We start from the raw sequence: 14,672 nt of genomic DNA, 5'->3' as shown, positions 1-14,672 counted from the left end.
CACAAAAATTTGAAACGAAAAAAAATCGCGGGCTCACCTTCAATTTTGACTTTTAACGGTGCACATCAACAAGAGCTTTTGCACCAAGATTTTTGTTACAGATATTTTAGTATTTTCGAAACTACGGGAACTATCGATATAATGTTTTATTCATCCCCTAAAGTACTGTCTACTAAGTGATTTACAACAAAATTTGCCTGTTTTTACAATCAGATTTGTGCAGGATTGGGTCCGTAAGTTTGTCAATTTTGGCATAAGAAGACAACAACTTCCTTGGTTGCTGTGCACCCTTAAACTTAAAAATCAAAAAATCTTGTAAAAGTGGATTATTTTTTTCTTTCAGTGTATTTTTTTTTCGGAAAGCCCATCAAATTTCCTACAAGTTTGTCTTTGACCACTTTTTGATACGATGCAACGGCTTCGAAATACAGAAATATTTAAATTCCGAATTACAAAAATATTTCAAACACTTACACCCTTCTCAAATGTCATTATCGAGTGAAACTAGCTCCATAGACACAAAAATGGCTTATTTAAGCGTAGGATAACATGTCTACAAAGTTTCATTGAAATCAGAGAGGGTCGAGAAAAAAGCACCTAAAAAATTCCTGTTTTGGGCTGGATTTGCTTTTGCTTTTGCTCTTTTATAAAGGGTTCTACACAAAAAAAAAAATCAAAAAATGAAACCCTGAAGTATATTGTCCATTTTGGATCTGTGGCCCAACAGCAGACAAAAACAAAAAAAAAGTTACATAAACATAAGAGGTTTCTATGTATTTTTCACGAGTTATCAGAATTTTACAAAAAAGTTTTTGGTAAAAGAGCAGTTCTCTACGGAATCGGTCTTTTTTCTTTAATTTTTGTATTTTTTAATCCGGCTGAAACTTTTTTGGTGCCTTTGGTATGCCCAAAGAAGCCATTTTGCATCATTAGTTTGTCCATATAATTTTCCATACAAATTTGGCAGCTGTCCATATAAAAATTATGTTTGAAAATTCAAAAATCTGTATCTTTTGAAGGAATTTTTTGATCGATTTTGGGTCTTGGGCAAAGTTGTAGGTATGGATATGGACTACACTGAAAAAAAAGATACACGGTAAAAAAAATTTGGTGATTTTTTATTTAACTTTTAGTCACTAAAACTTGATTTGCAAAAAAAACAATGTTTTTAATTTTTTTAATTTTTTGATCATCGGGACTGGCAACACCAGCCAGCAACAGTCTACTGTTCGGAGCTCCTCAAACTTTTCGATTTTTTTCGCCGTAATTTACCGTGATTATCCGCGAGTTTGCTGCTCCAGCATGCCAAGGGCCGGCCGTGGCCGTGGCAGTTCGAGTGCGGCCTCGAAAAACCCGCAAAGCTCATCTACCGGCAGAGTGCAGAAAGGTAAACACACCAACGCTGCATCGACCGCCATCGCGCACGGGAGCGTGCCCAGTGACGTCATCGATAAATCGCTATTACACGTGTCATACCGTCCACGTGAGTCCCCTGTACGGACGAGACAATCCACCCGGGCATCCGGGAGCACTTCCGGCCAGCAGCAGCAGCAGCAGTCCACAAGCACCACGACGACAACCACTTCCAACGTTCCCACCAGAAACGAATTTGAGATTCTGAGTGGAGAAGAAAACAACACCGACAGTGACAGCAGCAATGCTGGCGACGACGATTACGATGATGAACTTGCGCGCAAGCAAGAAAAGAAGAAAAAATGCAACTCTCCGAAGGAACGACGTCCACCTCCAATTTTTGTTTTGGAAACGTTGGCAGACGATATTGACGAGTTGCTTGAGGGACTCCAATATTGTCTGAAAATAAGTAAAACTTCTGTGCAAGTTATTACGCACAATAAACAGAATTTCGTGGTGGTGGTGAAGAAGTTGAAGTTGCGAAACTTCAAATTCTTCACATTTGATCCTGCAGAGAAGGTCCCTGTGAAGATCGTCCTTCAGGGATATCCGGACCGCCCGATCTCCGACCTGGAAGAACACCTGTCGGGCATCAAGGTTAAGCCTCGAGAGGTTAAGGTGCTCTCGAAATCGACAACAGTGACAGGTACGTACACATTGTACCTCCTGTACTTCGATCGTGGGTCCGTCAAAATCCAGGACCTACGGCGGATCAAAGCACTGGACGGCTTCTTCGTGACGTGGCGATTCTACACGAAGAATCCGACCGACGCAGCGCAATGCCACCGCTGTCAAAAATTCGGACACGGTTCAAGAAACTGTAATCTTCCGCCCCGGTGCGTAAAGTGCGGTGAGACCCACTTCACCGAAAGGTGCAATCTTCCGCGGAAAGACCAGCTGGGAGAAAACGCCCAGCAGCACAAAGCGCGCGTCAAGTGCGCGAACTGTGGTGGAAACCACACGGCGAATTTCCGTGACTGTGCCGCGCGGAAAAAGTACCTCGAGGAGCAGGACAAGAAGAAGAAAGCGCCAGCGTCCCGCCAACCTCCGAAGACTTCGAGCTCGAACGCTGCAGCAGCTGGCGGCGGAGCGGTTCCATCGACAAACCCAGCGTTCCCTCCCGGTTGGGGAGGTTCGTACGCTAGAGTAGCCGCTTCTGGGAGCGGTACTTCAGCGGGACAAGCAGACGTCACCGGAGATGACCTCTTCACGCTTCCGAGTTTTTCGCTCTTGCTGGAGAGATGCTCACGCGCTTTCGTGCCTGCCGGAACAAGGCAGAACAATTCCAAGCTCTTAGTGAGCTGATGATGAAGTATATCTCAAACGGATAAGCTGCCTAGTGCAGCGCAGTTTTTTCGACGTCAACAGATAAAACAAATTGTGATCTAGTTTTAAGCTTTTCTATTTCTATCCTTTTCCTTAGCAAATTTCGAAGGTTTTTTCTAAAATAATTTTTCCTTCTCTTGGCAAATCCATTGTTAGAATATCCAATTACATCAAAATGAACTATAGTACAAATCATAGTTGAAAGGTACTCCAAAACTCTATTAGGTTATAAAAATTACGATATTGTGAATTGATTATTTGCTAATAAAAACTAATTGAATTGAATTAAATTTTTGATATAATTTAGAGGACATTAAATGCCAACTTTTCAGAAATTTCCAGAATGGGCAAAAAATCTTTGACCGAGTAATGATTTTTTGAATCAATACATTTTTTTTTCAAAAATTCGAAATATTTGTCGCAAAAAAATTTCAATTTCATTTTTTGATGTAAAATTGATTTTGCAATCAAAAAGTACATTAGTGAAATTTTGATAAAGTGCACCGTTTTCAAGTTATAGCCATTTTTATGTAACTGTTTTCGAAAAGATCGGAAAATTTCACGAATGTTTCATATTTTAACATTGTAAATCGGACCATTAGTTGCTGAGATATCGACATTAGAAAATGGTGGGTTGTTTGGGTGAGACTTAGAAAACATCAATTTTCTTGTTTATAAACCTTTGCATGGCAATATCTCAGCAACTAAGGGTCGTATCAACAAAATCCGAAAAAGCAGAATATAGAGAATATTCTCAGCTTTTCAAAAATATTTTTTTTTCAAAATTGGGCAAACATGGGCACTATTTTAAAAAAATCAATAACTGCGACTATTTTGAAAAAAGTTACATAAAAATGGCTATAACTTGAAAACGGTGCACTTTATCAAAATGTCACTAAAGTACTTTTTGATTGCAAATTCAATTTTACATCAAAAAAATGAAATTGAAAAATTTTTGCGACCGACATGTCGATTTTTTGAAAAAAATTGTATTGATTCAAAAAATCATAACTCGGTCAAAGATTTTTTGCCCATTCTGGAAATTTCTGAAAAGTTGGCATTTGATGTCCTCTAAAACATATCAAAAAATAAAAAAAAATTAAAAATAGTGTTTTTTTGCAAATCAAGTTTAAGTGACAAAAAGTTAAATAAAAAATCAACAAAATTTTTTTTACCGTGTATCATTTTTTTTCAGTGTAATCCATACCTACAACTTTGCCGAAGACACCAAATCGATAAAAAATTCCTTCCAAAGATACAGATTTTTGAATTTTCACATATCATTTTTGTATGGACAGCTGCCAAATTTGTATGGAAAATTATATGGACAAACTAATGATGCAAAATGGCTTCTTTGGACATACCGAAGAAAAAATCGAATGACCGAAATCTCAGAGAATTGCTCAAAAGTGATAATTTTGATCACCTTTAACAAGTTTTTCGAATTTTTCACCCCAAAAATTCAATCGTGTGCTTTTGAAAGCATTTTTTTCCAAAATTTAAGCTTATTTTGTACGGTTGTTATGACTAAGTATTTGAAAATATGACTATGTTCAATGCAAAGTTACAAATATAATGACAGTGAAAAATTGTGTTCTAAATGAAAAAAATGACCCTTCTGGGTTAATGTAGATTCGAAAAGTACAATAAATTTCCCATAAAATGACATGTCTTACAATTTTTTACAGTTGAGTAAAATCATTTTTATACTTTTTTGATGAGAAATACGTGTTTTCGGAATGTTGAGTACGCCATCAAATCGATCCAATTTTACACAAAAGTCCCTCTGACACCAATTTTTTTTCTCTTCACGGTTTCGAGCTACAAATCACTGTCTTAGTAAAAATCCAGAAAAATGAAAGGGGTCGTACCGTCCCACCGCTGTTTTCAATGGATTGGTACCCTTGAATTGATCACATTGGGAATCTTTTATTTATTAAATTTAAAGTGCAACACAAACACAAAGAACTTTCGAGTTTTTGCTTAACTTTCTTTGTGCAAACATTATCTGAATAGCTTCCAATACCACTTGTAAAAATATGCCTATTTACTTTTGCTTACGATTCAAAAATATTTATTTTCCATCATCCAACAATCCGGCAGAATTATCCCTCTCCCAATAACATACACCCGGAAATTAACTCTCTCAATCCGGAAAATTCTGCAAACTGCACACCGAGTTGCACAGAAATCTGTTGATTTTGCACTCATCCAATTGCGAACTCGAAATTTCAATTCATTTTCACGTGTGTTGCTTCCGGAAAACTACAAAAGCTCCACCGCTCTAATTGAATCAACAATTTGGCAACTGTTGCTTTTGCTGATCCAATCTCTTTCTTCATTTTTTTGTTGTTGTTCCACAATAACTCCATAAAAATGCAGTGAAATGGAAATTTACCGCGGAAAATATCGCGAATTTCACCCCGAACCCTTTGTTGTTTTGAGCGGTGCGGTTTGATTGAATTTAGCAGGCGTCTCTTTGAGGTTGATTTTTGTGCGCGAATAAAAAAACTCCACTATTTTTACCTTCAGATTCAATTAGTGCATCCGCCTACTGGGTTTTCAGTGGTCAGTTTTATCGATTTCTCGGTCCGAAGTTCCAGTTTGCCCCGCAGGGGGGAGAATCCACACAAACGTTAAACGATTCTGATTGGGCAGTTTCAAGCTCTGGCCTAGAATATTACAGGGACACAAAAAAAAACGGAAGCTTTTGATGAAGTTCCTGTTTCCGTCCAGGCTTTGTGGCTAGAGGCTAAAATTGATTTTCGCGTTCTCTTTGTTTGGTGGTTAGTAGGATTTTCTGGATTTTCAGGTCATTTTCACTGGCATGTTGGTGAACATGGTTGAGAGATTTTTTTTTAATAAGTTGCGAATTGCTTACAAAAAACGGAAATTAAAGTATACATTTTGATGAACAAAACAAAACTAGATTTGTTACAAAAAAAATTGGTTCCTCTGCTAAACATAAAAATATAGCTGAAAAATATTGAAAATATTGTCGATGAGTGACCGCCTCTGAAAAAACAAATCCGAAAAGTTAACCTTAGTGAAAAAAAATTATGCAACAAGATATTACCGTCAAATGTAATACATTTTTGTATTGTTCTTTCTGAAAAAAGTACTTCTTCTATTTTATAACAGAGCAATTCCCAACAAAATCGGTCTTTTTTAAATTTTAATTTATGTATTTTTTAATCCGGCTGAAACTTTTTTGGTGCCTTCGGTATGCCCAAAGAAGCCATTTTGCATCATAAGTTTGTCCATTAAATGTTCCATACAAATTTGGCAGTTGTCCATACAAAAATGACCTATAAAAATAGAAAAATCTGTATCTTTTGAAGGAATTATTGGATCAATGTGGTGTCCTAATTTAAATATTTCTGTATCTCGAAGCCGTTGCATCGTATCAAAAAGTGGTCAAAGACAAACTTGTAGGAAATTTGACGGGGTTTCTGAAAAAAAATACACTGATAGAAAAATACACGCCACTTTTATGAGATTTTTTTATTTTTAGGTTTAAAAGTCAAATTTGAAGGTGAGCCCACGATTTTTTCTCGTTCAAAATTTTTGTGAAAATAGCCTAAGATGTTACAGAAAGACTCACGAAAAATGCAGGATGGAGCAACTCACCTAAAATAAATACAAAAATCATTTACTGAAACTGTTTTTTTGAAAAGTGCTCTAAACGTCAAAATTTTCAAAAACCGAATACGGGAATTGATTTTCCACACAATTTTACATAAAAGTCTCCATATTGACCATTGTCCTAAGTCCAATCCTTGTGAAGTTACAGCGGGTTTTAAAAATAAAAATGTTGAAGAAATTGTTTTTTGATGGCTTTTGACAATTTCTATGTGATTGACTTGATTTTTCAGTTTCGTAAATATTTTTACCGGAAAGCTCGTGCAATTTCCTATAAGATTGTCTTTGACCACATTTCAATTGGAAGTATGGGCTCACAGTTATAAGCTAATTGCATTGCTCATAACTGAAAACTGAATTTTTTTTTTCAGTGTAGTTCAATGGATGGTAGTAACCTGGATAGTAAATTAGCTTAAATCATCAAAAAAATTAGTTATTCCGAAAAGTGGTCAAGGACAATCTTATGGGAAATTGGAAGAGCTTTCCGGTAAAAATATTTTCGGGACTGAAAAATCATGTCTGTCTTATAGAAATTGTCAAAAACCATCAAAAACCCATTTTTTTCAACACTTTTATTTTTAAAACCGCTCTAACTTCATAAGGATTGGACTTAGGACAGTGGTCATTATGGAGACTTTTATGTAAAATTGTCTGGGAAATTGATTCCCACTATCGGTTTTTGAAAATTTTGACTTTTAGACCACTTTTCAAAAAAACAGATTTGATAAATGATTTTTGAATTTTTTTAGGAGAGACATACCATCCTGCATTTTTCGTGAGTCTTTTTGTAATATATTAGGATGCATTCATAAAAATTTTGAACGAAAAAAAAACGTTGGTTCACCTTCAAATTTGACTTTTAAACTTTATAATCAAAAAATCTCATAAAAGTGGAATGTGCCCGTCAAATTTCCTACAAGTTTGTCTTTGATCACTTTTTGATACGATGCAACGGCTGCGAGATACAGAAATATATAAATTACGAATTACAAAAATATTGAAAACACTTGCGCCCTTCTCAAATGTCGTTATCGAGTGAAACTGGCTCCATACACACAAAAATGGCTTACATAAGCGTAGGATAACATGTCTACAAAGTTTCATTTTAATCGGAGGGGGTCCGGTACAACCGATTCCCTATTTGACATGGAATTGCTCTTAAACATTATCTGCAAAAAAACACTATTTTTATTTTTTTAACTGCCAACTTTTCAGAAATTTCCAGAACGGTCCAAACATCTTTGACCGAGTTATGAATTTTTGAATCAATACTGATTTAAAAAAAAAATGGAATATTGGTCTTAAAAAAATGTCAACTTAATTTTTCGACGTAAAATCAAATTTGCAATCAAAAAGTACTTTAGGCCGATGCAAATATTTAAAAAAGTTTTTGTCCCTCGGCCCTGGCCGAAGTCAAGGGGGGGGGGGGGGGCAAAAAAATAAAAAAATATAAAAATTTAAATAACAAGCCATAGTCTTCACATTTAAATGAAAAAAGTGTTTTAAAATGCATTTTACACTAGTTCAGTTGTTTTGCAATCATTAGTTTTCAAAAAATCTAAGATCTGACAAAACAAAAAATTGTATCGAAAAAAAAGATTTTGCATCGAAAATTTTCTAAAAATCTTAAGATTTTTTAAGAAACCCAAACATGCTAAAAATGATTTTAAACGCAGGAGAATGTATTTTAATTTGATTTCAGCTGGTTGCACTTGAATTTTCATTGAAATTTTGAAGTTTATTGTTAAAATATTTTTTTTTGCCCCTTGATTTTTCGGGCCAATTTTGAGGGGGGGGGGGGGGTGACAAAAACTTTTAAAAATATTTGTACCAGCCTTAGTGAAATTTTGATAATTTTGATGCACCGTTTTCAAGTTATAGCCATTTTGAGTTTATTTTTTTGAAAACATTCGCAGTTATTCATTTCTTTTATTTAGTTTGTTTGCACTAATTTTCAATGTTAAAGTATGAAACATTCGTGAAATTTTCCGATCGGTTTGAAAACAATATTTTCAATTTTTTTCAATCAAGACTAAAATTTCAAAAGGGCGTAATATTGAATGTTTGAAAATATTGTTTTCAAAAAGATCGCAAAATTTCACGATCATTTCATACTTTAACATTAAAAACCGGACCATAAGTAGCTGATATATCGACATTAGAACATTGTGGGTTGTTTGGGTGACACTTGGAAAACATCAATTTTCCTGTTTTTAAATCTTTGCATTGCAATATCTCAGCAAATAAGGGTCGTTTCAACAAAGTTCAAAAAAGCAAAATATAGGGAATTTCATGCTCAGGCTTCTTCGAAAAAACTTAAATTTCTAACAAATTAGGTAATCAAAATTCGATCGAAAGTTTATTCGGAAGTTGATTCCAAAAAGAGAACTTAACGTTAAATTCTGTCAACTATTCAATTTCATATAATCATCGATCACTGCTTTTCTGGCTCCAAGTACGTGGCGCATCGAAAATTGATTTTTGGACCACAATAATCCGGAAGGAAGTTCTGGCACTGGAATCGATTACGTCTACGGCCTTTCCACACACTGCATTGGCCCAATTGGAACGAGGCCAGCCTGTGGTACTGACTGCAATTTCAATTGGGAAATTGAGATCGCGCTGAAAAATGAAATTGAACTGCAGTGGCTGGAGTTATTTTGGGATGTTTTTGTAGGATTTATCAAATTGATGTGGTTTACTTTAAATTAGAGCGATTTTTTTGGCCATGCTTCATTGACTTTATTTCAGTAAAACTTCCAAAATTATCCTGGCAATAACTTTCTACAAAATTTAATAACAAAATTCCAAAATTCAACTTACCTTCGTGGACAATTTACTACCGGTGAATTTTCCAAGCTTCGTTTCGTCCCCAAATCAGCTTAGAATTGCTCAGATTTGCCACCAGTTTTTCGTTATCTCTCACTATATTAACATAAATTTGATATTTATTTACATAGTTCCGACCTTCTCCAACTTTTTATTTCCAGTCCTTCCCTTTTCGAACAAAAACACACACAAACATTCAAAGCTTCACCTTTCGAAAGGGACCTTCCGGGGACACACAAAATCACTGCGTATTTATTTGCCGAACAAAACAGAAGAAATCACGAAAAAACACACTCTTATTAAATTCCTGCTTCTTGTTTTCCTCCTTCCTTCTGTTGCCGTCGCGTGAACTTCACTTTCAATTTCACGGTGCTGAATTTAAATGTGCACCCGTGAGCATCCTTAAGCAGCTTCAAAGTTGTCCTTTTTTCTGGCAGCAATGCTCCTTTGCCTTTTTCCGGCGGGGGAGTGGCATATGCTTCCACCTCGTTATCTGCAAAGAGACAAACACACAGAGAAATGAGAGGGAAATTTTTTAAAGTGACTTCCGGTGAAAAAAAAAGTGAGGCAAAAGTGCGCACTTGGAGGGAAATAAGAGTGTATCATTTGAGAGCTTTTTTTCTGCTTTTGAATTTGAAGGAAAAAGTTTTGCTGGACTCGAGGAAACTGACAAGAGTAGTCAATAAGTGAAAAATGAAAACTCGCCATGAATATAAATTGAGTGTACTTTTTACTCTGTTAAAAAGTTGCAGTGGAATGATTTTTTTATGCAACCATCTGTGCTGAGCAACTTTATAAACATATGATTTTGAGAAAATAGTTAAAATTTGACTGAAATTTACTATAAGTTATACAAAAATAAGCGTATTATAACTGTAATTGGAAAAAATAAAGCTTATTTTTTTCAAAAAAAAATTTGGAACATCATTTTACAAAAAAAAAAGCAGAAAAAAACATTAAAAAAGTCACATATTCGACAAAAAATAAAAACAAATTTTAATCAACAAAAGAATGGAAACTGAAGAAATTAAATTTTAATTGTAAAAATGTCAAAATAAGTTACCAGAAATTCAAACAAATTCAAACAAAATTCAACGAAATAAAAAAAATCTGAAAATTCTGGCAATTCAAAGACATTTAAAAAATTCATATGGTCTCAAAAAAAATTAAGAAATCAAAAAATATTGTTGAAATGATAAGGTATTTTATATATAAAAAATGAAACAATTTAAAAATAATCAGAAACCTTCGAAAAATGTATAACATTTAAAAAATTAAGTAAAACTAAAGAAAATCACAGAAATTTGAAATTTTCCAAAAAAATAATAAATTGAAATTATAATGAAGATAAAATACATGTAAGAAATTAAAATAACCGGGCAAAAAGAAAATCAAAGCTATCAGAAAATTACAAAAAAAAATTAAGAAATTGTAAGAAATTGCAGAAAAAAACAATTTTTTTATTCAAAGAAATTGAAAAAAACTCAAAGATATTCCGAGAAATTCTATGAATAAAAAGCATGAAAATAAATAAATTGAAAATTTCTACGAATTTCAAAATAGAAAAAAATAATAAAAAAAATCTAGAAGAAAATTTAAGAAAATGATGATATTTAAAAAATTCAAAAAAGATTTAAATACATCAAAAGTTTCAAAAAGAGATTGTAATAATTCAAAAAGTTTTATTGAAAGAAATTTAAAGCAATCAAAAAATGTCATGCAAATTGAAAAAAGTCCAACCATAAAATTAAAAATAAAGTAAATAGAAAGAAATCGAAACGAAATTGATTTTTTTTAAATAAATTAAAAGAAATTGAAAGAAATTGAATAAAAAAATAGAAAGAAATTGAAAAAAAAAAATTAAATGAAATAAAGAAATTGAAAGAAATTGAAGGAAATTGAAAGAAATTGAAAGAAATTGAAAGAAATTGAAAGAAATTGAAAGAAATTGAAAGAAATTGAAAGAAATTGAAAGAAATTGAAAGAAATTGAAAGAAATTGAAAGAAATTGAAAGAAATTGAAAGAAATTGAAAGAAATTGAAAGAAATTGAAAGAAATTGAAAGAAATTGAAAGAAATTGAAAGAAATTGAAAGAAATTGAAAGCAATTGAAAGAAATTGAAAGAAATTGAAAAAAATTGAAAGAAATTGAAAGAAATTGAAAGAAATTGAAAGAAATTGAAAGAAATTGAAAAAAATTAAAAGAAATTGAAAGAAATTGAAAGAAATTGAAAGAAATTGAAAGAAATTGAAAGAAATTGAAAGAAATCGAAAGAAATTGAAAGAAGTTGAAAGAAATTGAAAGAAGTTGAAAGAAATTGAAAGAAATTGAAAGAAATTGAAAGAAATTGAAAGAAATTGAAAGAAATTGAAAGAAATTGAAAGAAATTGAAAGAAATTGAAAAAAATTGAAAGAAATTGAAAGAAATTGAAAGAAATTGAAAGAAATTGAAAGAAATTGAAAGAAATTGAAAGAAATTGAAAGAAATTGAATGAAATTGAAAGAAATTGAAAGAAATTGAAAGAAATTGAAAGAAATTGAAAGAAATTGAAAGAAATTGAAAGAAATTGAAAGAAATTGAAAGAAATTGAAAGAAATTGAAAGAAATTGAAAGAAATTGAAAGGATTGAAAGAAATTGAAAGAAATTGAAAGAAATTGAAAGAAATTGAAAGAAATTGAAAGAAATTGGAAGAAATTAAAAGAAATTGAAAGAAATTGAAAGAAATTGAAAGAAATTGAAAGAAATTGAAAGAAATTGAAAGAAATTGAAAGCAATTGAAAGAAATTGAAAGAAATTGAAAGAAATTGAAAGAAATTGAAAGAAATTGAAAGAAATTGAAAGAAATTGAAAGAAATTGAAAGAAATTGAAAGAAATTGAAAGAAATTGAAAGAAATTGAAAGAAATTGAAAGAAATTGAAAGAAATTGAAAGAAATTGAAAGAAATTGAAAGAAATTGAAAGAAATTGAAAGAAATTGAAAGAAATTGAAAGAAATTGAAAGAAATTGAAAGAAATTGAAAGAAATTGAAAGAAATTGAAAGAAATTGAAAGAAATTGAAAGAAATTGAAAGAAATTGAAAGAAATTGAAAAAAATTAAAAGAAATTGAAAGAAATTGAAAGAAATTGAAAGAAATTGAAAGAAATTGAAAGAAATTGAAAGGATTGAAAGAAATTGAAAGAAATTGAAAAAAATTTAAAGAAATTGAAAGAAATTGAAAGAAATTGAAAGAAATTGAAAGAAATTGAAAGAAATTGAAAGAAATTGAAAGAAATTGAAAGAAATTGAAAGAAATTGAAAGAAATTGAAAGAAATTGAAAGAAATTGAAAGAAATTGAAAGAAATTGAAAGAAATTGAAAGAAATTGAAAGAAATTGAAAGAAATTGAAAGAAATTGAAAGAAATTGAAAGAAATTGAAAGAAATTGAAAGAAATTGAAAGAAGTTGAAAGATATTGAAAGACATTGAAAGACATTGAAAGACATTGAAAGAAATTGAAAGAAATTGTAAAAAATTCAAAGAAATTGAAAGAAATTGAAAGAAATTGAAAGAAATTGAAAAAATTGAAAGAAATTGAAAGAAATTGAAAGAAATTGAAAGAAATTGAAAGAAATTGAAAGAAATTGAAAGAAATTGAAAGAAATTGAAAGAAATTGAAAGAAATTGAAAGAAATTGAAAGAAATTGAAAGAAATTGAATGAAATTGAAAGAAATTGAAAGAAATTGAAAGAAATTGAAAGAAATTGAAAGAAATTGAAAGAAATTGAAAGAAATTGAAAGAAATTGAAAGAAATTGAAAGAAATTGAAAGAAATTGAAAGAAATTGAAAGAAATTGAATGAAATTGAAAGAAATTGAAAGAAATTGAGAAAATTGAAAGAAAATGAAATAAACTGAAAAAATTAAAGAAATTGAAAGAAATTGAAAGAAATTGAAAGAAATTGAAAGAAATTGAAAGAAATTGAAAGAAATTGAAAGAAATTGAAAGAAATTGAAAAAAATGAAAGAAATTGAAAGAAATTGAAAGAAATTGAAAGAAATTGAAAGAAATTGAAAGAAATTGAAAGAAATTGAAAGAAATTGAAAGATATTGAAAGAAATTGAAAGAAATTGAAAGAAATTGAAAGAAATTGAAAGAAATTGAAAGAAATTGAAAGAAATTGAAAGAAATTGAAAGAAATTGAAAGAAATTGAAAGAAATTGAAAGAAATTGAAAGAATTGAAATTGAAAGAAATTGAAAGAAATTGAAAGAAATTGAAAGAAATTGAAAGAAATTGAAAGAAATTGAAAGAAATTGAAAGAAATTGAAAGAAATTGAAAGAAATTGAAAGAAATTGAAAGAAATTGAAAGAAATTGAAAGAAATTGAAAGAAATTGAAAGGAATTGAAAGAAATTGAAAGAAATTGAAAGAAATTGAAAGAAATTGAAAGAAATTGAAAGAAATTGAAAGAAATTGAAAGAAATTGAAAGAAATTGAAAGAAATTGAAAGAAATTGAAAGAAATTGAAAGATATTGAAAGAAATTGAAAGAAATTGAAAGAAATTGAAAGAAATTGAAAGAAATTGAAAGAAATTGAAAGAAATTGAAAGAAATTGAAAGAAATTGAAAGAAATTGAAAGAAATTGAAAGAAATTGAAAGAAATTGAAAGAAATTGAAAGAAATTGAAAGAAATTGAAAGAAATTGAAAGAAATTGAAAGAAATTGAAAGAAATTGAAAGAAATTGAAAGAAATTGAAAGAAATTGAAAGAAATTGAAATAATTGAAAGAAATTGAAAGAAATTGAAAGAAATTGAAAGAAATTGAAAGAAATTGAAAGAAATTGAAAGAAATTGAAAGAAATTGAAAGAAATTGAAAGAAATTGAAAGAAATTGAAAGAAATTGAAAAAAAAATGAATAAATTGAATGAAATTGAAAATAATTGATAGAAATTGAAAGAAATTGAAAGAAATTGAAAGAAATTGAAACAAATTGACAGAAATTGAAAGAAATTGAAAGAAATTGAAAGAAATTGAAAGAAATTGAAAGAAATTGAAAGAAATTGAATGAAATTGAAAGAAATTGAAAGAAATTGAAAGAAATTGAAAGAAATTGAAAGAAATTGAAAGAAATTGAAAGAAATTGAAAGAAATTGAAAGAAATTGAAAGAAATTGAAAGAAATTGAAAGAAATTGAAAGAAATTGAAAGAAATTGAAAGAAATTGAAAGAAATTGAAAGAAATTGAAAGAAATTGAAAGAAATTGAAAGAAGTTGAAAGAAATTGAAAGAAATCGAAAGAAATTGAAAGAAGTTGAAAGAAATTGAAAGAAGTTGAAAGAAATTGATAGAAAATGAACAAAGTTGAAAGAAATTGAAAGAAATTGAAAGAAATTGAAAGAAATTGAAAGAAATTGAAAGAAATTGAAAGAAATTGAAAGAAATTGAAAGAAATTGAAAAAAATTGAAAGAAATTGAAAG

General features: G+C 30.5%; 1 protein-coding gene across 1 annotated transcript in view; it reads right to left on the bottom strand.

Annotated features, from left to right (window-relative positions):
* The window catches only part of LOC120425814 (nyctalopin-like), a 296,281-nt gene that overhangs the window by 99,942 nt on the left and 181,667 nt on the right, over positions 1 to 14,672 (bottom strand). The window contains exon 4 of the mRNA XM_052707340.1: positions 9,205 to 9,703. The gene's annotated coding sequence lies outside the window, so the exon portion shown is untranslated. The remainder of the gene's footprint in view (positions 1 to 9,204; positions 9,704 to 14,672) is intronic.

This window comes from Culex pipiens, chromosome 2 (assembly GCF_016801865.2).
Source record: "Culex pipiens pallens isolate TS chromosome 2, TS_CPP_V2, whole genome shotgun sequence".
Lineage (NCBI taxonomy): Eukaryota > Metazoa > Arthropoda > Insecta > Diptera > Culicidae > Culex > Culex pipiens.
The sequence above is the reverse complement of the archived record's forward strand: the minus strand, read 5'-3'. Positions and strand labels throughout refer to the sequence as shown.